At 38.2% G+C, this 26,141-nt stretch overlaps 1 long non-coding RNA gene across 1 annotated transcript in view; it reads left to right on the top strand.

The window, feature by feature from the left end:
* The window catches only part of LOC126106566 (uncharacterized), a 31,100-nt gene extending 12,470 nt beyond the window's left edge, over positions 1 to 18,630 (top strand). Inside the window, exons 2-3 of the long non-coding RNA XR_007523366.1 lie at positions 15,307 to 15,434; positions 18,540 to 18,630. This is a non-coding gene — a long non-coding RNA (uncharacterized LOC126106566). The remainder of the gene's footprint in view (positions 1 to 15,306; positions 15,435 to 18,539) is intronic.
* The last annotated feature ends 7,511 nt before the right edge of the window (positions 18,631 to 26,141 follow it).

Below are 26,141 nucleotides of genomic sequence, written 5' to 3'. Positions count from 1 at the left end.
TCCTCTGGCTAAATTTGACATCTGTTATCGCAGATACTGACACATTTCACAATCACATAATAAATATAGAAAAATTACTATCCTAAATACAGAGAGAATACTACTACAAAAAATATTACGATAATAACAAATGTCTTTCACACAAAATTCAATAATATTTTTGTTCAATAATTACGGTATATACAACTTGCTCAGAGCGGCTTATATGGTACAAATAAACTCTTGTTCATTAATAGCGTGAGTTTGCCAGGAAAGGTTACAACTTCATTTCTACTCTTGTCAGTTTCTTCCACTTTACATCATTTCAGGACATTGTTATTTGATAATGTGTGAGGAATCAATAGCACCAACAATGAAAGTCTTCAAATGTGCTGCTCATTAAAATTGGATATAGCAGAGTAAAGTGCTGGATATGGTAACATATCCTGATCAAACCCAGTTATATGCATCTACATCAGACACACAGGCCACAGTATGGTTGGAAAAGCAACATTTTGTACCATAAAATTTTATATTCCTGTTTCTTTTGTGCTTGATACATGGGCAGAAACACTATCAGTAACAGAATTTTTTTTGTGAAATGTGAGAAATATTTTAACTCTTACTGGTTTGTACACCCATTTAATCAGTAAGCCTGTATGTGACACACAAAATCATTCCTACACATTCTTCTTCTCAAAATTGCTCAACATTTTGGTGGTACTCTTAGGTTGCTTAAACAATATCTGACAACTCACAACTCTCAGCAGAAATTCTTTATATAGGACTAATTTATGTTAATTTAAATGGATAAAGATCTGCCTACCATTACTTGAAATACTGATGGTCTCAATTTAGTATTGTAAAGGTTAATGTTTCTAACCTATAAAGTACGTTTTTTGTTAAACTTTAGGGTGCTGTCACTTTCAACCCATTATTAAATTCTTAATTTCTGTGAAGCCAGAGAAACAACACGCCTGTGTGCCAAAGGAAATGTCTGCAGCTTTTTAACTATCACTCCCTTTCGCCATAGCCTTCATGTGTCCATAATTCTGAAACAAGTCAGTGGTAATGCCCCTCTCAGAACTGGGCAATGCCATTGTATGTGTTTGGCAAAGCAACGTTACCAGTGAGCTTCATCAAGTGTGTCAGGAAGATAAGGCAGTGTACCAAAATGTGTTGTAAGTGCCCACTGAGAGAGTAGCAGACAACAAGTTGAATTAATTGAGCCAAATCCTGCTATGGATATAACCACATAATGCACAATGTATTTGGAAAATGATTGCAGAAAATTTTCAACAACAATAACAAAAAAGATTTTGTGTCTCGTACAGCCGAGACACCTCGTTGGCTGTCCATTAATAGTAACAGAGGTAATTGTGAGATACCTAAAGACTATCAAACTGTGACCAAATCCCAAATAAACTAGCAAACTTCAAGTGAGCACACATGTTGGGCTATACCACTGACCAAAATGTCACAGTAACATTAACATCAAGAAAGTAGGGGGAAAATATGGATATTGGGGTGTCATCAAAGAAGTCAAGCTTTTAAGATGTAATGTAAATAATCTGCAAATAATATAAAATTGTTTAAATTTCATTTCTCATAAGGCGTCCTCTTTTCTTGCTCATCTTTGGTTATCCAACCATCCTCCCATTGGCTATACAAGACACATTTCCAAGCTACTAAAAAATGAATTGGCTGGCACCCCCTGCTCTAGACCCCCATTGCTTAAAAAGTTAATTTGAGTGTGAATAGTCAGCTTTATTTTGTGGTGCCAGTAAATTTTTCTGAAGGCACTAGGGAAAACAGCAGATCAGTGACCTGCATTGATAATATTATTACTAACTACAAATTTGACAGTGAAAATAAGCACAAATACTGCTTAGACTTGGGTATTTCAGATCACTCAGCTCTGTTTATTGAGCTCCCAAAAGCAAATAACCTAAAGCCTCCAGAAGTGTGTATAAAAAGGGATCTCAGTAAAAGTAAAATGGATTTATTCCGCAGTAAATTAAGTATAATAAGCTGGCCTGTAGACTACAATGGTTCAAGCTTGACAAACTATGACAAATTCTTAAATTGTTTCTTAGAGGTATTTAATGAATCATTTCCTCGTAGATATAAGCAAAAGAAAGTTAATGGTAAACTCAAATGGATTACAACAGGAATAAAGATCTCTAGTGCCAGAAAGAGAGAGCTCCACAATGAGTTAAAATCAAACAGAAATCCAGATTTTGTTATTTATGTCAAACAATATAAAGCTGTATTTAGGAAAGTTGTAGCGGCAGCTAAAAAAATGGCAAATAATAAATTCATGCGAGAACACAGAAATAAGACAAAAGCAGTGTGGTCAGTTGTTCAGTCTGAACTAGGAGCCAAAGTAAAAATTCATGAGATTTTGAAAATTAGACATGAAAATGAAATTATAGTAAACCCTGTTCAGATGTCAAGTTGTTTCAATGAATTCTTCCTAAACGTAGTAAGATCAGATGTGGATATGACATTCTATCAGGGCATCACAAATTTGGAAAACAGCCAGAACACATCTTTTAAACAATTTGAAAAAATAACCCAAAGGGATGTGGAAAAGGAAATATTGTCTCTAAAAAACAAAACCTCACATAGGTGGGATGAAATAACAACATCTGTAATCAAGTATGTGTACAATATTATTTCCTAACCACTGTCAACTATTATAAATCAATCTTATGAACAGGGATGCTTTCCAGAGGTATTGAAATATGGTGAGACCAAACCTCTATTCAAGAAAGGATCGATAGAAGATATGGGGAATTACCGCCCTATCTCTCTCTTGCCGGTCTTCTCTAAAGTGTTTGAAAAGATTGCAGAAAAACAAATTAATAACTTTCTTACTGTAAATGATATAATTTTTAAAAACCAGTTCGGATTCCAACAGGGTAAAAGCACTGCGAATGCTATAAATGAGTTTATCCAAAAAATATGCTCCATGTTAGATAGAGGTAGAAAGGTCACAGGTATATTCTGTGATCTGACTAAAGCTTTTGATTCAGTGAACCATGCATTACTCCTCCACAAATTACAGATGTATGGAATCAGAGTCACTGCTTTAAAATGGTTTAGCTCTTACCTGTCAGGTAGGAAACAAAGAGTAATTTTAACTTCAAATGGAACCAATTATTCATCAGACTGGAAAACAGTTCCCCAAGGAGTCCCACAAGGTTCGATATTGGGTCCCTATCTGTTTCTTTTTTACGTAAATGACCTACCACTTGCTATTGATGTTCATTCAGTCTTATTTGCTGATGATACATCAGTTCTAATTGAAAATGAGGCATCTGAAAATATTCCAGAAAAAGCCAAAAATACTTTAGAAAAACTTGAATCTTGGTTCTATCAAAATGGACTAAAACTAAATGTAACTAAAACCAAAATGATGCAATTTGAAGCTAAATCAGTAGAAAGGAGTGAAATAAAGATAACTTGCAATGATCAGGATATAACGGAAGCAAACCACGTGAAGTTCTTAGGCCTAAATCTTGACAAAAATTTAAATTGGAAGATACACATAGATTACTTAGCAAATAAACTGAACAACTTAGCATTTGCAATGTGTATTTTGTCAGGTGCCACAAACATGGATACCAGAAAGATAGTTTATCACTGCTACTTTGAGTCAGTTATTCGTTATGGCATAATCTTCTGGGGAAATTCAGCAAATGTCACTAGGCTCCTAGTATTACAAAAGAAAGTAATTAGAAACATGTGTGTTGCAAAAAAACGGGAATCCTGTCGACCACTGTTAAAAAATTTAAAAGTACTGTCTATCCCCTCACTTTACATATATGAGATGGTGGTGTTCCTATATAGAAATCAACATACACCAGACAATTTCCGTTTTGACCACAACTACGGCACTCGCCACAGAGATAACTTCAAACTTCCAACACATCATTTAAAACTTTATGCCCAAACGCCAGAGTATATGGGGTTAAAAATTTTCAATAAAATAAAAGGCAGTAATATATTTAAAATGGAGATTGGTTCACTGAAAAGATTGCTCTTTACTCTACTGGTGGAAAAGTGTTATTATTCTGTCGATGAATTCATTGAGGACAGCTTCACAATCTGAACACAGGGATTGTAATACATTTATTATTTTATGTGCATGTGTAGCTGAAACTTAGAAATGTAAAATATAATGTACACTTTTGTATTTCTCTTAAAAAAGTGAAAAAAAGTTTCTTTTGTAAACCTTGACATGTCTCCTGTACATCAAATGAAATGATTTGAAAATTGTATGTAATGAGATGAATAAACCACATAACATAACATAACATAACAGATTTTAGCCTTTGGTCAAGCTATTTTCTTGTGGAGGTTTTTCCTGATTTCAAGAGCTATAAAGTATGCAAGTGAATATGCAGGTGGAACTGAACAGACAAAAGCAATGACAGAGTGAAAATCAGTTTTAAATACAGTGGAGGTATTGGTAGTTATTTAGACCAAAAGTTATGTGTCTGTAAATACATATTGGGCTCTATGAATAATGTGAAGCAAATGCTTTTCCTTCGAATTTTGAAGCTTAAGCTTCAGAAACTATGAGAAAAATATGAAGCAGAAGTTTTAGCTCCTGGGGACAACATTTGTTAAAAAAACTTGTCCTTTGCCTTGCGCTCTGGCTTCGTCATTATATAAACTGTATGGATAAAAAAAAGCTCTGACTTCATTCTGGCACAAACAGCTTCTAAAATGTAAAGTATGGTCAGTAATAGACTCATGTTTGCAGAATGTAGATATGGCCCCACTAGCAACACATGTACACCGTGAAAAATTCTACAGACCATGTTGATGTCCACTTTCAATGATGAAAATGTTAGATGGGCTACAAATATTTTCTTCTAGACACAAGGGAAAGAAGAAGTGGAGAACTATTGTCAGAAATTCCTCCAGTATCCACCTGATCTAAGATTCCAGTTTGGCATAGCAGAAAAATTGGGGATTTATCACACTAAAGTGAGTAGAGTTTCTAAGAATGATGGAAAATGCTGACTTGCAGTTCAAATTTCCATCTTCACTGCATGATGTGATTGTGGCAAGAAACAAATGGATAAAAAAATGTGAATTTCCAAGTGCTATAGGTGAAACTGACTGTATTTACATTCGAATTTCAAATCAATGCCATATGGTGATGAATATATGAATGGAAAGGGTTATTCTCATATAAATGTGCAGGCCATGTGCAGTGTAAAGGAACAGCTCACTAATGTTAAGGTTAGCTAGCCCAGGTCAGCACACAACAACCATATATGGAGAAATTCAAGTGTCGGGGAAGTGCTAATTGAATTTCAGAACACCGTTCTTTTGGAGAATGAAGGATTTGGCTTAGAGCCGTTGTTGATGGCTCCTATTGCAAGCCAACAGAAGAGAATCACTAATTACTCAACAGGCTTTTTAAAAAAAAGAAGCAGTTTTCTTCCTGCTCCCTTCACTGTACACATTGTTCATGCCATTCTTTCAGTTCTCAACATCTCCTTTACTTCCCCATGGCACACTCTCTTCCCATCTCCCCTGTTGTGTGACTGCATTCCCTAGCATTCCAATGCTTGTGCGTCATCTATTTCTTTATCTCTGTAGTCAATTTTATGAAACATTTATATTATAATATACATATCTTGGTGATTAAATATTGTTTGCAGTGATTGACCATTATGTTACCTAAATATAGCCTAATTCTCATGTCCTCTACTGAAATGACCTTTTGTTTATCATGTTATCATGCCTCTTCGCTGTCAATTAATCGTTGTTTTTTTTTTCTTTTCTTTTTTTTCTACTCATTATGCTCCTGTTAGCACATCATATTTCAGACTGCTATGCTGCATGCAGGGGCTGTCTCCTGTTATCATCCCCCACAGTGTGTGACATGCCTACAGAGAAGGAAGAAGGGAAATCAAAGAATAGATTTGTTAAAGTCAATGAAAGAAAGAAGTTGAGCCTCAAAAGACAGAATCTATTACACACCCTCCCCCCCCCCCCCTCCCCCCCCAACTCCAAAAAATTTCCACATATACTACAAGTTTTTGTTGTGACACTGGAGGGAGAAGGTGTTCAGCATTTCCTAAGAATGAACTTGTCATAACTTTTCACCATCACAGACATCTGAAATGATATCAGAAAATCTCTGTTGCAAGTGTGGAGAGAAAGAACAATAACACAAGGAAAAAAAAAGAAAGTTGTCATCTCTATTGACTACCTATAAAGAGCCTCCCATATAAAACCAATTTACCATATTGTATTTTTCCTCTCAAAAAATATAAAATAGCAATTATACACAATAGTATACAAAGAATCATGTATGTATCTTTTTCTGTAAGAAAGAAACTATATATAATTAATACTTTTTAAAAAAATGATAATTCCAGTTGTTTGAAAAGGAACTTGGAGACCTATATTCTTGCTTTTACAAAATTCACAGCTAGCTACACTCGGCCTGCTGTTACTATTCCATAATGGTTATTCTGTCTGTTTATAATGTTTTACCAATTCCACATTATATAATCCTTTCTCTTGTCTGTAGTTGGTGCTACTAGAAACAGCTCTTTCAGGTGTGGAATTCCTTTTACCATATATGGTCTACTTTATTTAGGGAAAAATTTGCTTGTCTGCTTTTTGATATCTGAGCTTAACTAGTGACTGCGAATCAATACCAATGCACCAGTCTTAAATCTGGAACATGTGCTTGACAGTTACATTGCTGCACACTTTATTCCATATGTAAACATAAACTGTTGCCTACGTATAATTTTATTTCACCCATTGCTTCCAATTAAGCCACTTAAAATTTTTTAGTAGTGGTCCTACTGTAAATAATTTGTCCACCATTTCCATAGGTGCTAAGCATGCCATCATGTATGGTAGGTAACATGGAACTCAAGAATTAACACATGTTTAGTTGGACAGTAGCTTCTACGTAGTCATGATATCTCTTTCGTAATTCATTCACAAGCGTCACTTTGTGAATGGTAGCTATATGCTTAACTCTTTCCCATATCAAAAACTTTGTAAATGTCTGACTCACAAACTGTGGACCATTATCTGTTAATAATCTGCTTAGTTGTCCTATACTTTTGAAATATTCCCTGAAACAGCAAATCCCTGTTTTCATGTTTGCATGTTTTATGGGATGTAATTTTACATATTTTGAATAGTACTCAACTAGTACAAAAATATATCTTTCAGTTGCCTGAGAGTGCAGTCGTGTGTGCGAGTTGCATTTGTGTGTGTGTATGTGTGTGTGTGTGTGTGTGTGTGTGTGTGTGTGTGTGTGTGTGTGTGTGTGTCTATTGTTGACAAAGGCCTTAATGTCCAAATGTCCAAAAGATATAATTGTGAGAATCTTTTTGTTGTGCCTACCTGCAATGCTGCATCTCCGCTGTATGGTGAGTAGCAACTTTTCCTCTGCTAATATTGTTGCATTCCCCCTCTATTAGTTGAAAGTTGACCAAAAACGTCAGATACAGTAAGACCAAGTAATCTTTTTGATACTGTAGGATACAGCTTAAAACTTACAGCTTGGTTACCATCTTACCTTTTCTGCATGCTTCACAGGATCTTAAAACTGATACTACTTTTGTTCTATTTGACTATAGGTTTGATGCACTAACATACTCCAAAGTGTCCATATCCCTTGTGGATAAACTTAACAAGTTCTGTCTCCACAGTCATTGGTAAAAATACTCTCCATGCAAGTCTTATAGTTATTATTCTCCAAAACAAAACATCATCATGTATTATCCATTCAGCTATATTATTGTTAATAACCCCGCCTTGTTTCATTGGTAATTGCTTATCTTTAAACTACAGATTCTCTGGTATAGTCCATATTATTTTCACTACCAAGCTCTGTATGTCATTGTTGGTATAACTTAAGCCTAAAAAATTTATACTGAATATTTCTGTAGGAGCCATGGATCTCACGATGTCATTCACAGGTATAGGTAGACATGACAACACATCAGGCACCACGTTCTTTGAGCCATTTATGTAATTTATCTCTGTGTGATACTCTTGTTGGAAAAGTACCCATCTAATGGTTCTGTGGACATTTTATGTAATTTATCTTTATGCGATACTCTTGTAGGAGAAGTATGCATCTAATGAATTTCCTATGTAATATACAATTTTCCATTAAAGGACAGGGCTTGATGATGGATACAAATTATAATTTGAGACCTCCAAATCAGAGACTGAAATTCCTTTATGCCCCATACAATTTATTTATTTTTTATTTATTTATTTATTTCGTATTCCATTAATCCGTATTGTGATAAATCACAAGGATATGGAATGAGTCATGATTACATACAACAGATATAATACACATATATAAAATGACAAAAATGTACCATAAGATTATGAATAAGTTTGTAGGTTAAAATCAAATCAAAGGTATAGCTCAAGTAATATAAAACAATACCTAAAAAGGAAATATAGTACATTTTCCAAATTAAACAAATAATACACATATATAAAATGACAAAAATGTACCATAAGATTATGAATAAGTTTGTAGGTTAAAATCAAATCAAAGGTATAGCTCAAGTAATATAAAACAATACCTAAAAAGGAAATATAGTACATTTTCCAAATTAAACAGTTAATGTGATCTATAGCAAACAAATTTTTATCAGTATAAAAAATCATTGCTTTATCTGTAGATACTCATCAAGGGAATAGAAGGAATTTACCATTAGGTATTCTCTCAATTTACATTTAAAAGTAGGTAAGACATTAATGTGATCTTTAATACCTGATGGAAGGAAGTTGAAAATTTTTGTGGCTGAATAATGAACACCTTTCTGAACAAGACTTAAATGTTTCAGATCCCTGTGTAGATCATTTTTAGACCTAGTATTATAATCATGACATTCACTATTAGTTTTAAAAAGAGATAGGTTGTTAGAAACAAAAATCATCAAAGAAAATATGAATTGAGAGGTAAGTGTTAATATTTGTAACTTATGAAACAGACTTCTGCAAGAATATCTTGGATGAACACCACTCATGATTCTAACAGCTCTCTTCTGTGCAGTAAATATTTTTTTGGCTAAAGGCTTGTTGCCCCAAAATATTATGCCATACGACATGATAGAATGAAATGGCCAATAACTCTTTTTCTGTTGTAGTGTAATTTAACTCATGTTTGTTCAGTGCTCTGCTAGCAAACACTAAGGTATCGTGGTGTCCTAATGTCATATCCCACTCTCCCTGGAACGGTTTTCAAACAACTACATATTCTGATTAGATTAGATTAGATTAGATTAATACTTGTTCCATAGATCATGAATACAACACTTTGTAATGATGTGGAATGTGTCAGGTTAATAAAAGATGTCTGTGCAAGATATTACATTACACAAAATATTGCATGACACTAATGTTTAAGTTTTTTTCCCTTAATTTATATCTAAAAATTCAGCCAATGACACATCAGTACTAAATTTAAAAGGCTTACCCGTACACGGATGTCTTATGATAGGTGTCTCTACAAACACTAACTTAATATTACTGAATGCTCTTTATGCCAAATCCATTTTGACTTTTGTTTGACAAGTATTAAAACCTGCAATTGTTCATAGGTTGCTCCTGTGTGTATCACCTATAAAATCCTGCTAAGCCTAGGAATGATCTTAATTGCTTTACATTCTTTGGTTCAGGACAATAATAGCCTATAATCATTCTGGGTTGGATTTTATCCCATTTACACCTACAAGATGCCCAAGAAACTTTAACTCATCTCTGCTGAAATGTGGTCAAGAAACCTTAATTGTAATATCTTTAATGTAAAATCAATCCAGAGTACTTGTTAATAGTGTTCTTCCCAAGTTTTTGATGCTAGTAATATATCATCTACTTAAAATATCTAACTCTTTTAGTAGATCCTTATCTAATGCTGCATCCAAAGCTCTAACGAATAATAGACACTGAAATATTCAAGCCAAATGGTAACACTTTAAACTGGAAAGACTTACCTTTATACGAGAAAGCTGTATATTTTCTCGAATTTTCATCTATTCTGACTTGCCTGTACCCCATGGTCAAATCCATTCAGCTAAAATACTGTTCTCATTCAATAATTCATCAATATAGAATGGTTTAACTCATTCTGTTTCTATATATTTACTCACCATATGTGCATGCAGCACTAATGTTACTCCACAAGTAGGTTTTTTTATTAGTTAGTCCTTCAAATTCTATATGCATAGAATATATACAAGGATATTAGACATGGTTAGGTATTTACAAGATAAAATCCAGTTTGTATTGCAATCCTAAGGACTAGATATTGAGGTAATTTAGCAAAGATTCATACATACAACAAACATTACAGGCAACATACAAAGTAGAATATTAATAATGCATCTTTATTTTTGTTGTTTGGCTTTTATATATTCTGTCAGACTGTAAAAGCAATGATCAATTAAATATGACTTTTCTTCAGCCTTAAAACTACAGAGTTTACCTATTGATTTAATATGGTTAGGTAGATTATTGAAAATCTTTATCCCAGTATGTAATGTGCTTTTTTGGCACAATGATGTTCTCACATGTTTTATATGAAGGTCAGATTTTTGCCTTGTATTGTGTGCATGTATATCTTCATTTTTTAATAAGATATCTGGATGTCTATTGATATATTGTTTGATGAAAACTGATGTTTCATAGATAAAAATGCAAGGAAGAGGAAGAACTGGCAGTTTTTTTTAATATGGGTCTGCATGATTTCGTATTGTTTACCCCTTCAATAATTCTTAGTATTCTCTTTTGCATCCTGAAAAGTTTAATATTTGTTGTTGTATTGCCCCAGAAGATTATGCCATATTTAATTACAGAATGCACATAGGAGTAGTATACATTTAACAGGCTGGCTTTGCGCAACAAGTTTTTAAGATCCGTATCATGTGACAGGTTTTGCTTAGTTTTCTTTGCAAATATTCAATGTGTACCTCCCATTTTGTGTTGTTCTGGAGCCAGAGTCCCAGAAATTTAGTGCTGTCAACACTTTCAAGAACTCTGTCCCTAAGTTCTATTTCTATGTTTGGGTGGTGTCTTCCTTTTACATTATAGAAGTTCAGTGCTACTGTCTTTTCTTTGTTTATAATTAGCTTGTTGTAGCTAAACCACTGTTCTACACTGTTCATTGTTTGGATAGTGGAGTCTTTAAGTTTTTCTTCTGTTTTACCACTACTAAAGAAGCTTATATCGTTTGCAAATTGGAAGGTAGTTTGGCAATACTTCTTGTACATAAGATCATTGACATGGAGGAGAAACAGAATGGGTCCTAATACTGATCCTTGAAGGACGCCATATTTCACATTTTCATATCCTGAATAGTAGTAGCTGATTTTGTTATGGTCAGTATACAGCACTTCAACCACCTGTTTGCGACCACATAGGTATGTATGTCTTGAGCCACTCATTGGATATACCTCTAATTCCTAATTGGTCAAGCTTCTGCAGTAGGGCATTATGGTCAATGACGTCAAAAGCTTCAGATAAATCAAGACATATGCCTCTCACAAACTCACTTGCATCCAGTTTAGTATAGATTTCATTAAGAAATTCAAATATTGCACTTTCAGTTGAATAGCCTTTCCTGAAGCCATGCTGTGAAGGAGAGATAATTTCATTTTTATTTATGAAATCAGACAATCTCTTATAAAAAACTTTTTCTAAACTTTTTGAAAATACAGGCAGAAGGGCTATTGGTCTATAACTTGAAACACATTCTGGATTTCCTTTTTTGTACAGCGGTTTCAGTTTTGCTGTTTATAAGCATGAAGGGAAGGTTCCTGATGCCAGTGACCTGTTGCACAAGTGTGTCAAGGGTTCAGCTAAGGCAAGACAGCATTTTTTAAAAATTGCATCTGGTATTCCATCAATTCCACATGAGTACCCTGTTTTCAAGGTTTTTGTAACTGATAAAATTTATTCAGTATTTGTGGGTGAAAGGAACAAATATGTAGACACGTTTCTCACACTATTGCATGATGGAGATGATATTTTGTTGTGTTCTTCCAGTCCACTCACCAACTGTTCACTTATGATTGCAAAATATTTGTTGAAGGTCCCTGCAATTTCTGTTGAGCAAGAAATCATTTCTCCTTCATAACATAAGTTCATATTTTTATAATGCTTAGTTTCACTTGTTTTTTTATTTTTTTATAATTTCCCATATAGCTTTAGATTTGTTTTTTTGAATTTTCATTTGCCATTGTTTTAGCTTTCCTTACAACTTTTTTGAGGATCCTCTTGTAATTCTTCAAGTACAAATGATATTCAGGAGGCATGTTCTGTGACTTTGCTATATCGTGTAATCTTCTTTTCTCTGCACAAGAGATTCTAATACCTGTTGTAATCCATTTGTTTTTTTTTTAAGTTAGGTTGACATTTTTGTTTTTTAATTGAAATGCAGCTTCAAAGTATGACATGAAGATTTCCATGAATTCTTCAAACTTTTTGTTAGTATTTTCACAAGTATACACTTCATACCAAGGGTTATGTACCACTATCAGGGGATTGTTACATATACCAAGATTATGTTCAGTAATGTTGTTTTCAAGCATCCTGTGTATCTCCTCCTGCACCAGTAGTCACTAGTCGCATACTCAGTGCTGTGTGATAAGGTTTACAAAAAAAAGTGGTGAATCATCCTTTATCAAAAAGCTACATATATAAGTTTCACATACGCCTGGCTTATTTGAAAATGCCTTCTCATGCAGTAACAATATTTGGTATAAGTCCTCTTTTTGTTGGTCTGTCAACAAATGTGATTCAAACGCTTCTAGCTTTATTTGCAAGTGTAACAATTCTTTCTGATCACTAGGTTCCTCCCAACTCAATGTGCTCCATGTAGCCACTAACCTTACCTCATACTTTCTGTTACTTATTACTCCCATATTCTTAAATGGTATCACATAACACATATTATTGTAGTTACACATCAATTCTCGCGCTGCAAAATCTAAAATTACTTTATATGCAATAATTGCAAATTGACATTGGGCACTACTAAAAGTGTCTGTATGCACATAAAATTCCTTAGCGTGAAAGGTAATATTACTTCTTTTTTTTACTTGTATTGTTTTAGAACCCATAATATTAACAATGTATACCCCTGTCACTGGAAGTGTAGGGTATACCATCTTAGGTCTTAACATTAATAATAATGACTCTGAAACAAACGAGACTTTGCTTACTGAGGTATCATACATATCTATCTTCTGATAGTTTATTTCTCCTGACACTATTGGTTTAAAATTATTCTCAGTGTCTTCAGTATTCACTGCTTCTTGACTTTCCACAAACATCAACAAATCATCCACTGTGGACAATCCTCTATACAAAAGCTCCTTCTGTACAAAATAAGGCAATCTCCTTACTAAAACCTTTGCAAGATGAATCTCCTCTACTGGATTACCTAAATATTTTGATCATGTTAGGTGCCATTCAATATGTTTTTGAAACAGTCCCAGGAACTCTTATAGTATTTTGGATATACCAGTTCTAATGTTAACTTCTCCTGAATTCCCTGGGACTGGTATTTTTTCTTAAACTCTTCCTGAAAATTTGCCCAGGATGTGAACTCCTCAGAATGAGCTGCTTCCTATTCTGCCTCAATGCCTACCAAATAACTTAGCATGAAGCCTATCCTTTTTGCCTCTTCTTAGGAAGCACACTGGGTGTACATCCCCATCTGGCTTGAGCTCAGGAAAATGTTTAGACAAATTCGTGGCACTCTGTAATTGCAACTCTTGTAATAGATTTAGGTTTTGGGTGCTATTCCCTTGTTCTCATAGCTTTAGTACCTGTCAGGTTTTACTAACTTCATCTCATAATTTTTAAATTCCTCACTGTGTCTAGCAGCATCATCCCCACTGAATTAATCATACTCGAATTTTTGGTCTTTTCTTGAAACTTTTGGTCTACTTAAAGTCTGAATCTTTTCCTCCAAACCTAGTTGTAGATTCACTTGACACAATGATGTCACTGGACTCACTATGACATTCCAGCACTTTGATATGTGTACACAGTTCTGACATTCATTCCTTTACATCTTTACAGTCATGTCTTGCAAAGTCTCTGACTTCCTCCACATTTTTGTGAAGCTCTGTTACGTTAAGGTATTCATCTACTTCCTTCCACACTAAGTCACACTGTTATGAAATCTCTCTTTGCATTTCTTCAGAAAAAGACAGTAACCTTCTGTTGCAGTTCTTCAGTCCACCAACCTTGCTCCTCAGTGATTTCAGTCACCTCTTCCTTATACAGCCTAAAACTTTAGTCAGTAGTTTTACACCTAACTCTGGATCTCCTCACTTAGCTCAGTTTTTTGTTATTTTTTTCATTTCTTTGATGCTACTTTGGAGGTGTTGTAACAGATTTTCATCCCTATTCCTAGTCTCTTCATCTCTCTTTCTATCCTCTTCCTGAAAGACGTAGAAGCACTTGGGATTTTCTGATGCCATTTTCCTCATAATCATAGGCCTCTTGTTATTTCATAACTAATGTCAGTGTTTGCCCTTGGCAATGCCATATCTCTTCAAGTCTCCCACTTCAGACCATTTAAATTCTTCAAAATCTCCTTCTTCTGCTCTCATTCACCCAAAGCCCTCTGTCCTGGCCATAACATTTGATGTGTGTAGCATTTATCAGGTTCCCTGGTGCTGCTGTGATTCACCGTACTTGACACCAGATGTAACGCTGCCTTCTTTTTAGCTGGTTGAATTTACAATATGTTAACACTGGTATGGCAGTTCCCTTTAATAATAGTTATGAGCTGGACCTGCTAGTTAGTTACAACTTGAATTCTTGCCTTGCTCAGTAACTTCTTTCCCAAAGTGTGAGTGTGTCACTGCAACACAACGAGGTTTCTACTGTTTTTAACTATATAAATTATTTTCAACAATGACTTTGCTTTAAACACTATATTTTCTTTCATAAACTTATACAATTACAATTCACAACCATATAACAATAACTATTAATCTGGACCTTCACTCAAAATCAACCAGTGTCTTTTGTGTCTTTACTAGTATTGGCAGTCTTGGAGAGGTCTGCCTGCATATTCTGTGGAGGCCTCTACAAAACACTTTCAGCTGGTGGCAGCATGGAATAAAGCACTTCATCAGTATATGTAGACATCCACTCACTGTACAGCCTGCACACCCTGGTAGCACCTTACCTCATTTGATTCAGTACAAAGAGTCACCACTCATTGGTGTACTATTTTTACAACATCCATCTAAGCTACATATAGTGTTTTGTATTTTGTTCATGCAGCTATCCTCCATACTTTGAAGAGCCTAATGGTGTGCCATGGCCTTTCCTATGGGAACGTTATGGAACACCACAATAGTGGTGATCAGTGCAGATCTTGGCTGGGAATGGACAGAGATCCTACTGTATCAGTAAGATTCCTAACAGCTATCATCCACTTTTTAAATGGCGTGACCATCTTGAAATACAAGGGTAATCTCAAAAGTAACGTCTCCTATTGTTTTATAAGTACAGAACTCTGTTTGTGTGGCAGTTGGTCACACTGTTATGAAGAGTGCTTCACACGCTGTATGTAAACATGCACACGTCGCGCTCAGGTGCTCAGTCTTGGCTTGGCAGCCATTGAGAATGGAGCCCCCATTGGTTGTTACCACCAATTGCAAATTGCGTGCAGTCATTTGGTTTTTAAATGCAAAGGGCACTGCACCAATTGAAATCCATCGCCAATTGACAGAAGTGTATGATGAATCATGCATGGATGTCAAAAATGTTTGTAAGTGGTGTAGAGAGTTTACAGCTGGTCAGACCAAAATTCGTGATGAACAAAGAAGCAGGAGACCATCTATTTCTGAGGAGACAGTGTTGAAGGTTGAACAAAGCATGCGTGAAGATCGGTGGAGCAACCTGGAGGATCTCTGCACGTTGGTTCCTGAGGTTTCCCAAAGCACCGCTCACAGAATTTCAGTGGAATCATTGAACTACCAGAAGGTGTGTGCAAGATGGGTGCCACACATGCTGGCTGGAGACCACATGCGGCAATCAGTTGATGCTTCCTGCGCATTTCTTCACCTTGCAGCCGAACAGGACAACTTTCTGAACTGGTTAAAACAAAGTTTGGCTGGAAAGCAATTCAGCTCCGTTGACAAGATGAAAGAAGAGTTTATAACTTTCTGTATAGCATGGCGGTGAGCTGGTATGACATGGGCATACAAAAACTGCCACAACATCTACAAAAATGCATCAACAGAAATGGTGATTATGTTGAAAAATAGCTAAATGTTCAAGCTGGTAACTGATGTAAACCACTGTAGAAATAAACAGGTCTATGTGCTTATAAAAAAATAGGAGACCTTACTTTTGGGATTACCCTCACAAATGCTTGGAATTTGCATCATTTTGTTGTCTTCACACGTTAACTAACACTACAAAATACAGTATGCAACTGCATTAGCACTTTTTCTCAAAGTTTTTTCTTTTTTTTTCTTTTTTTTTGACAGATCTACACTCCTGGAAATTGAAATAAGAACACCGTGAATTCATTGTCCCAGGAAGGGGAAACTTTATTGACACATTCCTGGGGTCAGATACATCACACGATCACACTGACAGAACCACAGGCACATAGACACAGGCAACAGAGCATGCACAATGTCGGCACTAGTACAGTGTATATCCACCTTTCGCAGCAATGCAGGCTGCTATTCTCCCATGGAGATGATTGTAGAGATTCTGGATGTAGTCCTGTGGAACGGCTTGCCATGCCATTACCACCTGGCGCCTCAGTTGGACCAGCGTTCATGCTGGACGTGCAGACCGCGTGAGACGACGCTTCATCCAGTCCCAAACATGCTCAATGTGGGACAGATCCGGAGATCTTGCTGGCCAGGGTAGTTGACTTACACCTTCTAGAGCACGTTGGGTGGCACGGGATACATGCGGACGTGCATTGTCCTGTTGGAACAGCAAGTTCCCTTGCCGGTCTAGGAATGGTAGAACGATGGGTTCGATGACGGTTTGGATGTACCGTGCACTATTCAGTGTCCCCTCGACGATCACCAGTGGTGTACGGCCAGTAAAGGAGATCGCTCCCCACACCATGATGCCGGGTGTTGGCCCTGTGTGCCTCAGTTGTATGCAGTCCTGATTGTGGCGCTCACCTGCACGGCGCCAAACATGCATACGACCATCATTGGCACCAAGGCAGAAGCGACTCTCATCGCTGAAGACGACACGTCTCCATTCGTCCCTCCATTCACGCCTGTCGCGACACCAGTGGAGGCGGGCTGCACGATGTTGGGGCGTGAGCGGAAGACAGCCTAACGATGTGCGGGACCGTAGCCCAGCTTCATGGAGACGGTTGCGAATGGTCCTCGCCGATACCCCAGGAGTAACAGTGTCCCTAATTTGCTGGGAAGTGGCGGTGCAGTCCCCTACGGCACTGCGTAGGATCCTACGGTCTTGGCGTGCATCCGTGCGTCGCTGCGGTCCGGTCCCAGGTCGGCGGGCACGTGCACCTTCTGCCAACCACACTGATGTACTGTGGAGACCTCACGCCCCATGTGTTGAGCAATTCGGCGGTACGTCCACCCGGCCTCCCGCATGCCCACTATACGCCCTCGCTCAAAGTCCGTCAACTGCACATACGGTTCACGTCCACGCTGTCGCGGCATGCTACCAGTGTTAAAGACTGCGATGGAGCTCCGTATGCCACGGCAAACTGGCTGACACTGACGGCGGCGGTGCACAAATGCTGCGCAGCTAGCGCCATTCGACGGCCAACACCGCGGTTCCTGGTGTGTCCGCTGTGCCGTGCGTGTGATCATTGCTTGTACAGCCCTCTCGCAGTATCCGGAGCAAGTATGGTGGGTCTGACACACCGGTGTCAATGTGTTCTTTTTTTCATTTCCAGGAGTGTAGATTTTCAATCAGTTATGAACGCCATCTAAAAATTCTCAGCTTAACACAGGACAGCATGAATGTAATCAAAACACTGTGGTGTTTGAGATGTACAGTTAACACTGGTTTGTGGTGATTGTGTAAACAACAGTTTTTGTCAAATACTGTCAAAGTAGAATTACAACCTGCAATAAAGCACTTTTTGAAAAGGTTTAAACATGGGTGAGATCTAGTATTACAGGATTCTCCTCCTTAATTTTTGGAAGACTGAAAAGGGATCTGCTGTGGTCTTGCTGTCAATGTGGTGGATGTCAAAAAGCCAGTACAACTGAGACAGCGGCGAAAATTCACAATACTCCATTTAACAATCATTGACAGAAGTTGTGCAAGCTCACTAACATTTAGAAGATGGCTATGAGCTATGCCCATCACATTTTGCATGCAGTTTCACTTACAAAATCTATTTAAGCTCAATTGTAGCCACACTAGTGAGCCAGTGACATAAAATGCATTAAAATCAATGTTGTTCAGAAGTGTCGAACTTCTTTTAATTGAATTTCAGTGATCTTCTCTGACCTTACATAATAACAGATATAATACATCTCCATCATTTTCTGCAGGTAATGGACAAATTGAAACAGAAGGTGCCTTAGGATGGAAGTGGACCAAAGAAAATGAAAATGATTGCATTTGGCCCTTCAAAGCAATGACTACCACTTTCACAGTGTGGTACTTGGACTATCGCTAGAAGGATAGAAGCATCACTGGCTAGAGTTAGGTTTACACATCTGTTGGATTTGGTTCACATTAAATGTTCACATCTTGCAAAGAAGCAAGTTTTTTCCTTTCACAGTAATGCATGCTGAGGCACTGGACCAGATCTATGGGCGGTGGAGGGGGGCAGTAAACTGTGGTATCTGCCCCTGGTGGCAATTTCATGGGGCACCAAACTAATATTCTTGAAGAAAACAAAATCTCGTTTCACAAAGCGCCTAACATCCAATCCACACTGGTCTATGAATTATTCATATGATTTTGAAATGCATTCCTGTTGGTTTTGGAACAATTTTGAGCACATTCTAAGTTGATGTCTCTGCCAGGGGAGTCCTTGATGCATCTAGAAATGACAAACTTTCCTGCAGACAAAAGGAGATGGGGCTATGCAAGTTGAGCCGAATAAACCCGAACAGGTGAATGCCAATCACTGTTTGCTTATGTGGTTGATTGGGTGTGCGAATGATAAGCATTATTATAATCATTAGCAAAATACATAGATTCAGACTACTAGAGTGGAAATAAATGACTAATAGGGGTAACAGGTAAGAAAGATTGCATATTACTTCTCAGTGTATCCAAGAAAATGAAATTTTGACAGAAAATGTTTGCCAGTTTACTGCACTACTAAGGGTCATTTATGAAGTTCCCGGTCAGCAGCCGCTTAGGTTCTATTGTTGGAATAGCATGGAAAACACAATGTACAAACACGTAATAATGCCTAACTGGAGAATAAATACAGGATAATTGAACCATGATTCTGGCGGAGTTGGTGATGTTAAACAGAGAATAAGTTTTGACAATGGCAGGAATAGTTACAGAATTAAAGATGGCAAGATTGTTTGTTAGAATGAGGAAAGAGAAGAAATGGGGACATCACACAAATTATATGGAAGAATATGATGATTCCAAATTTATAAAAAATTTCATACTGCTACTACTATTTTTTGATCTGATGATATTGGTACTTTGTGAATTGCATTCTGTTATGTTATTTATGTAAATGAGGTAGATAAAAATGACCATTTGTACCACAACAGTCTCACTTATTTGGCAAGTATAACAATTGCTGTAATGCAAGAGAGGCTTATTTAATTTTATCTAGTAGACATTGACAAAATACACTCCTGGAAATTGAAATAAGAACACCGTGAATTCATTGTCCCAGGAATGGGAAACTTTATTGACACATTCCTGGGGTCAGATACATCACATGATCACACTGACAGAACCACAGGCACATAGACACAGGCAACAGAGCATGCACAATGTCGGCACTAGTACAGTGTATATCCACCTTTCGCAGCAATGCAGGCTGCTATTCTCCCATGGAGACGATCGTAGAGATGCTGGATGTAGTCCTGTGGAACGGCTTGCCATGCCATTTCCACCTGACGCCTCAGTTGGACCAGCGTTTGTGCTGGACGTGCAGACCGCGTGAGATGACGCTTCATCCAGTCCCAAACATGCTCAATGGGGGACAGATCCAGAGATCTTGCTGGCCAGGGTAGTTGACTTACACCTTCTAGAGCACGTTGGGTGGCACGGGATACATACGGACGTGCATTGTCCTGTTGCAACAGCAAGTTCCCTTGCCGGTCTAGGAATGGTAGAACGATGGGTTCGATGACGGTTTGGATGTACCGAGCACTATTCAGTGTCCCCTCGATGACCACCAGTGGTGTACGGCCAGTGTAGGAGATCGCTCCCCACACCATGATGCCGGGTGTTGGCCCTGTGTGCCTCGGTCGAATGCAGTCCTGATTGTGGCGCTCACCTGCACGGCGCCAAACACGCATACGACCATCATTGGCACCAAGGCAGAAGCGACTCTCATCGCTGAAGACGACACGTCTCCATTCGTCCCTCCATTCACGCCTGTCGCGACACCAGTGGAGGCGGGCTGCACGATGTTGGGGCATGAGCGGAAGATGGCCTAACGGTGTGCGGGACCGTAGCCCAGCTTCATGGAGACGGTTGCGAATGGTCCTCGCCGATACCCCAGGAGCAACAGTGTCCCTAATTTGCTGGGAAGTGGCGGTGCGGTCCCCTACGGCACTGTGTAGGATCCTACGGTCTTGGCGTGCATCCGTGCGTCACTGCGGTCCGGTCCCAGGTCGACGGGCACGTGCACCTTCCGCCGACCACTGGCGACAACATCAATGTACTGTGGAGACCTCACGCCCCAAGTGTTGAGCAATTCGGCGGTACGTCCACCCGGCCTCCCGCATGCCCACTATACGCCCTCGCTCAAAGTCCGTCAACTGCACATACGGTTCACGTCCACGCTGTCGCGGCATGCTACCAGTGTTAAAGACTGCGATGGAGCTCCGTATGCCATGGCAAACTGGCTTACACTGACGGCGGCGGTGCACAAATGCTGCGCAGCTAGTGCCATTCGACGGCCAACACCGCGGTTCCTGGTGTGTCCGCTGTGCCGTGCGTGTGATCATTGCTTGTACAGCCCTCTCGCAGTATCCGGAGCAAGTACGGTGGGTCTGACACACCGGTGTCAATGTGTTCTTTTTTCCATTTCCAGGAGTGTATAATATGTAATCAAATTGGGAAACCACACATCTTTGGAATTGTTCATATTAACAGTTTCTTCAATATTAGACACTGTTTTGGTTTTTCATGTAACAAAACGTTTGACAAACTTTGATGAAATAATAGATTGTTTCGCAGAATGGGATGCACACCATGTAAAGCTGTTGCAAGGTTAGAGAGAAAAAATGCTGGAACCTAAGGATTGAAGAAGTGTGTACTGTCTTGCTTGTCTCTTGTCTTTACTGGCTTTATGTTTCCTATATTTAATTTTATGCCACACAAAAGGGAAAGTTATTAGCTAATAGACAATAAAGAGTGCAAATTATCTGAAGAGTTCTTATTCTTCTGGTCAAAAATAATCCCATCCAGTATCGATTGCAAGTTTTATTTTAAGGAAAATAGGATGTCAAGCCGACTGACTAGGAGCAGGACAGACACCACAAGACATTTTAATTTCCACAGTCCTAAATATAGATTTGATGGTTTCTGTTACAAAATATACATGTTTGAATTCCACAGAGCACTGCACTTCGGCACATGCAAGACCAAATAACATGCCTTATATTTCCTCTAAGATGTATGTTTTATACATCAAGCTCTTCAGAAAGATGTGCACTACAAAATGAATATATTTTTGAAAAATTAATTTAAAAAAAATTATGATGTCCTATCTCAAATGCTTGACAGGGTGGGGGGGTGGGGCGGAGGGCTACTATCAAGTTTTTGCCCCAATTAGCAAATATCATAGATTTGGGGCTGCTCAGACACACCTTTGGGATCTTCACTTGGATACTGTTTCCACATCCTTAATATTTCTTGATTTGACTCACAGTTACCCTATGTTCTCAGACTTAAAGAAGTGACTGGATGGATGAATATTGATGTCAACTTGTCAAATTATGAGATTGGAGGTGAGGCAAATGCAAAAATCATGTTTTGATGAGTATGTTAATAACTCGAAAGTGGTTGGACTGAATGCATGAATTTTATGGTGTGGCTGTAGAAAAATAAAGAATATTTTTTTTGTCACACTGTCATGCGATAATACTGGGAAATAAAATTAATTGCAAAACATAAATATTTTAATCAGAAATTTGTACTCTCTCGTTGCTTTTCTTCTAGCCCAATGTAGTAATGTCAAACAAAGACTTGAAGAGGAAAGCCACTTGCAGCTATAGCTTTCTGGGATGGAGATCAATCATTTAGTGAGGACATACGTTGGTCAGAGCGTGGTTCCCCCAGAACAGTTACAGCTACTTGCTTGACTTGCTGTGGAAAACAGTGGGCAATCATTTGGTACAGCAGATCTTGAAGACATTTCCCAAAATGGAAGCAGATGGTGACAAGAGCATAGTGGTGTTAGGCATGACAGGTAATTGTGTGGAAAGTATTATTTTAGTTTTCCCTCTGTAAAGAACCATTTCTTTAAATATTATAATTTAAATATTATAATTTAAATATTATCTTTTTATTTAAATATAAGAGATGAAAAAAATTTGGGAACACTCTACAGGAGCAGGGTGACCATGGGAGTGGAAACAAAACTCAAATTTGCATGGAATTAATAAAAATTGTCTATAATTAGGTAGTGTAATATATCATCAGATCCTATGTAAAAAATTATACTGCTGCAGTGCCCTAATTTTACAACTGCTACACACTGATACAGTTGTGCTCCAGTTCATGAATTCTTCGTGCAAATTTGTTCTGTTGCTGCAAAAAATTCTAAATACAATCTGTCACACATGACAAAAATTTTTCAATTGAATGGTAGTGTGAAATTTTGGAGTGTTAACTCACTCTCCTTCTTTTACTATTTAACCAACTCCTGATGATTTTGTAGTTGCAACTTCATCATCAGTTGCACATCACAGTATAGCCAAATATTTGTGTCCATCTTTCCTAAAGTTCAAAATGACCCTTTTGATCCAGGGACCTGTGCCATATGAGACAGTCTTGTCATCCTTTATTTTGTTGTTATAGTCTCTCTGGTTTTATAATGGTTATGTTTCTTAAAATTTTGTTTCAACTAGGCTCAATTTCAGGAGAGGTAGTTGATATGAAAAAAAATTAACTACAATTTATTTTCACTGCTATGACATAAAATATGTCCAGTTATCTTTGTGGATATATAATATATTTTTCCATTTACATTGCATTTTGCTCGACTGAGCTAATGTACAAAACTATTTTCATGATAAACTTTCCAATAAATATAAAAAAACAATTAATAGTAATTAATTGTTAAAAAAGGACTGGTATCTATGAGGTGTCATGGAGTTAATCCTCTCACATCTTTGGCCCATGTGCCAGGCACAACAGTGGCCAATTTAAATTACATAATGGATGAACCCCAGTCATCCATAGCATGTTAAATGTGTCACATAATAGTCTATTAAGCAAAGTAGACATTACTTGTGGTTGCACCAGCAGCAGGCGCAGAAATGCAAACATTAACAATTTTGTGACATTACAGTTTGACCCACTTCATTTTAAACATTATTTAATTCAGTTCTTATTGCAGCACTGAGTCTCTCTAGAATCTTGCTTTTACTGTGCACATTTTCTTCAAGCTGTCTTTTGAGGGAGCATTTCTGCCTCCCGTCTCAAGTTGATACTGTCATTATTTGTTGTATATATGTATGTCTGCTTGTGTCTGTATACGTGTGGATGGATATGTGTGTTTGTGCGAGTGTATACCCGTCCTTTTTTCCCCCTAAGGTAAGTCTTTCCGCTCCCGGGATTGGAATGACTCCTTACCTTCTCCCGTAAAACCCACATCCTTTCATCTTTCCCTCTTTCCTGATGAAGCAGCCATTGGTTGCGAAAGCTAGAATTTTGTGTGTATGTTTGTGTTTGTTTGTGTGTCTATGGACCTGCCAGCGCTTTCTTTTGGTAAGTCACATCATCTTTTGGTACGTTAAATATAACTCTTTGCCTTTACAAATGTCTGCTTGTGTCTCTGTATGTGCGGATGGATATGTGTGTGTGTGCGAGTGTATATCTGTCCTTTTTTCCCCCTAAGGTAAGTCTTTCTGCTCCCGGGATTGGAATGACTCCTTACCCTCTCGCTTAAACCCCACATTCTTTCGTCTATCCCTTTCCTTCCCTCTTTCCTGACGAAGCAACCGTTGGTTGCGAAAGCTTGAATTTTGTGTGTATGTTTGTATTTGTTTGTGTGTCTATCGACCTGCCAGCACTTTTATATATATATATATATATATATATATATATATATATATATATATATATATATATATATATATATATATATATATATATATATATATATGTGTGTGTGTGTGCACTCCCGGGATTGGAATGACTCCTTACCCTCTCCCTTAAAACCAAAATCCTTTCGTCTTTCCCTCTCCTTCCCTCTTTCCTGATGAGGCGACCGTTGGTTGCAAAAGCTTGAATTTTGTGTGTATGTTTGTGTTTGTTTGTGTGTCTATCGACCTGCCAGCGCTTTTGTTTGGTAAGTCTCATCATCTTTCTTTTTAGATATATTTTTCCCATGTGGAATGTTTCCCTCTATTTTTTTATATATATATATATATAAAAAGAAAGATGATGAGACTTACCAAACAAAAGCGCTGGCAGGTCGATAGACACACAAACAAACACAAACATACACACAAAATTCAAGCTTTCGCAACAAACGGTTGCTTTGTCAGGAAAGAGGGAAGGAGAGGGAAAGATGAAAGGATGTGGGTTTTAAGGGAGAGGGTAAGGAGTCATTCCAATCCCGGGAGTGGAAAGACTTACCTTAGGGGGAAAAAAGGACAGGTATACACTCGCACACACACACATATCCATCCGCATATACACAGACACAAGCAGACATTTGTAAAGGCATGGAGTTTTGGCAGAGATGTCAGTCGAGGCGGAAGTACAGAGGCAAAGATGTTGTTGAAAGACAGGTGAGGTATGAGCGGCAGCAAATTGAAATTAGAAATTAGCGGAGATTGAGGCCTGGCGGATAGCGAGATGAGAGGATATGCTGAAGGGCAAGTTCCCATCTCCGAAGTTCTGACAGGTTGGTGTTAGTGGGAAGTATCCAGATAACCCAGGCGGTGTAACACTGTGCCAAGATGTGCTGGCCGTGCACCAAGGCATGTTTAGCCACAGGGTGATCCTCATTACCAACAAACACTGTCTGCCTGTGTCCATTCATGCGAATGGACAGTTTGTTGCTGGTCATTCCCACATAGAAGGCTTCACAGTGTAGGCAGGTCAGTTGGTAAATCACGTGGGTGCTTTCACACGTTGCTCTGCCTTTGATTGTGTACACCTTCCGGGTTACAGGACTGGAGTAGGTGGTAGTGGGAGGGTGCATGGGACAGGTTTTACACCGGGGGCAGTTACAAGGGTAGGAGCCAGAGGGTAGGGAAGGTGGTTTGGGGATTTCATAGGGATGAACTAAGAGGTTACGAAGGTTAGGTGGACGGCGGAAAGACACTCTAGGTGGAGTGGGGAGGATTTCGTGAAGGATGGATCTCATTTCAGGGCAGGGTTTGAGGAAGTCGTATCCCTGCTGGAGAGCCACATTCAGAATCTGATCCAGTCCCGGAAAGTATCCTGTCACAAGTGGGGCACTTTTGGGGTTCTTCTGTGGGAGGTTCCGGGTTTGAGGAGATGAGGAAGTGGCTCTGGTTATTTGCTTCTGTACCAGGTCGGGAGGGTAGTTATGGGATGCGAAAGCTGTTTTCAGGTTGTTGGTGTAATGGTTCAAGGATTCCGGACTGGAGCAGATTCGTTTGCCACAAAGACCTAGGCTGTAGGGAAGGGACCGTTTGATGTGGAATGGGTGGCAGCTGTTATAATGGAGGTACTGTTGCTTGTTGGTGGGTTTGATATGGACAGACGTGTGAAGCTGGCCATTGGACAGGTGGAGGTCA

Source organism: Schistocerca cancellata, chromosome 10 (genome assembly GCF_023864275.1).
Source record: "Schistocerca cancellata isolate TAMUIC-IGC-003103 chromosome 10, iqSchCanc2.1, whole genome shotgun sequence".
In the NCBI taxonomy this organism is placed as follows: domain Eukaryota; kingdom Metazoa; phylum Arthropoda; class Insecta; order Orthoptera; family Acrididae; genus Schistocerca; species Schistocerca cancellata.
The sequence above is the reverse complement of the archived record's forward strand: the minus strand, read 5'-3'. Positions and strand labels throughout refer to the sequence as shown.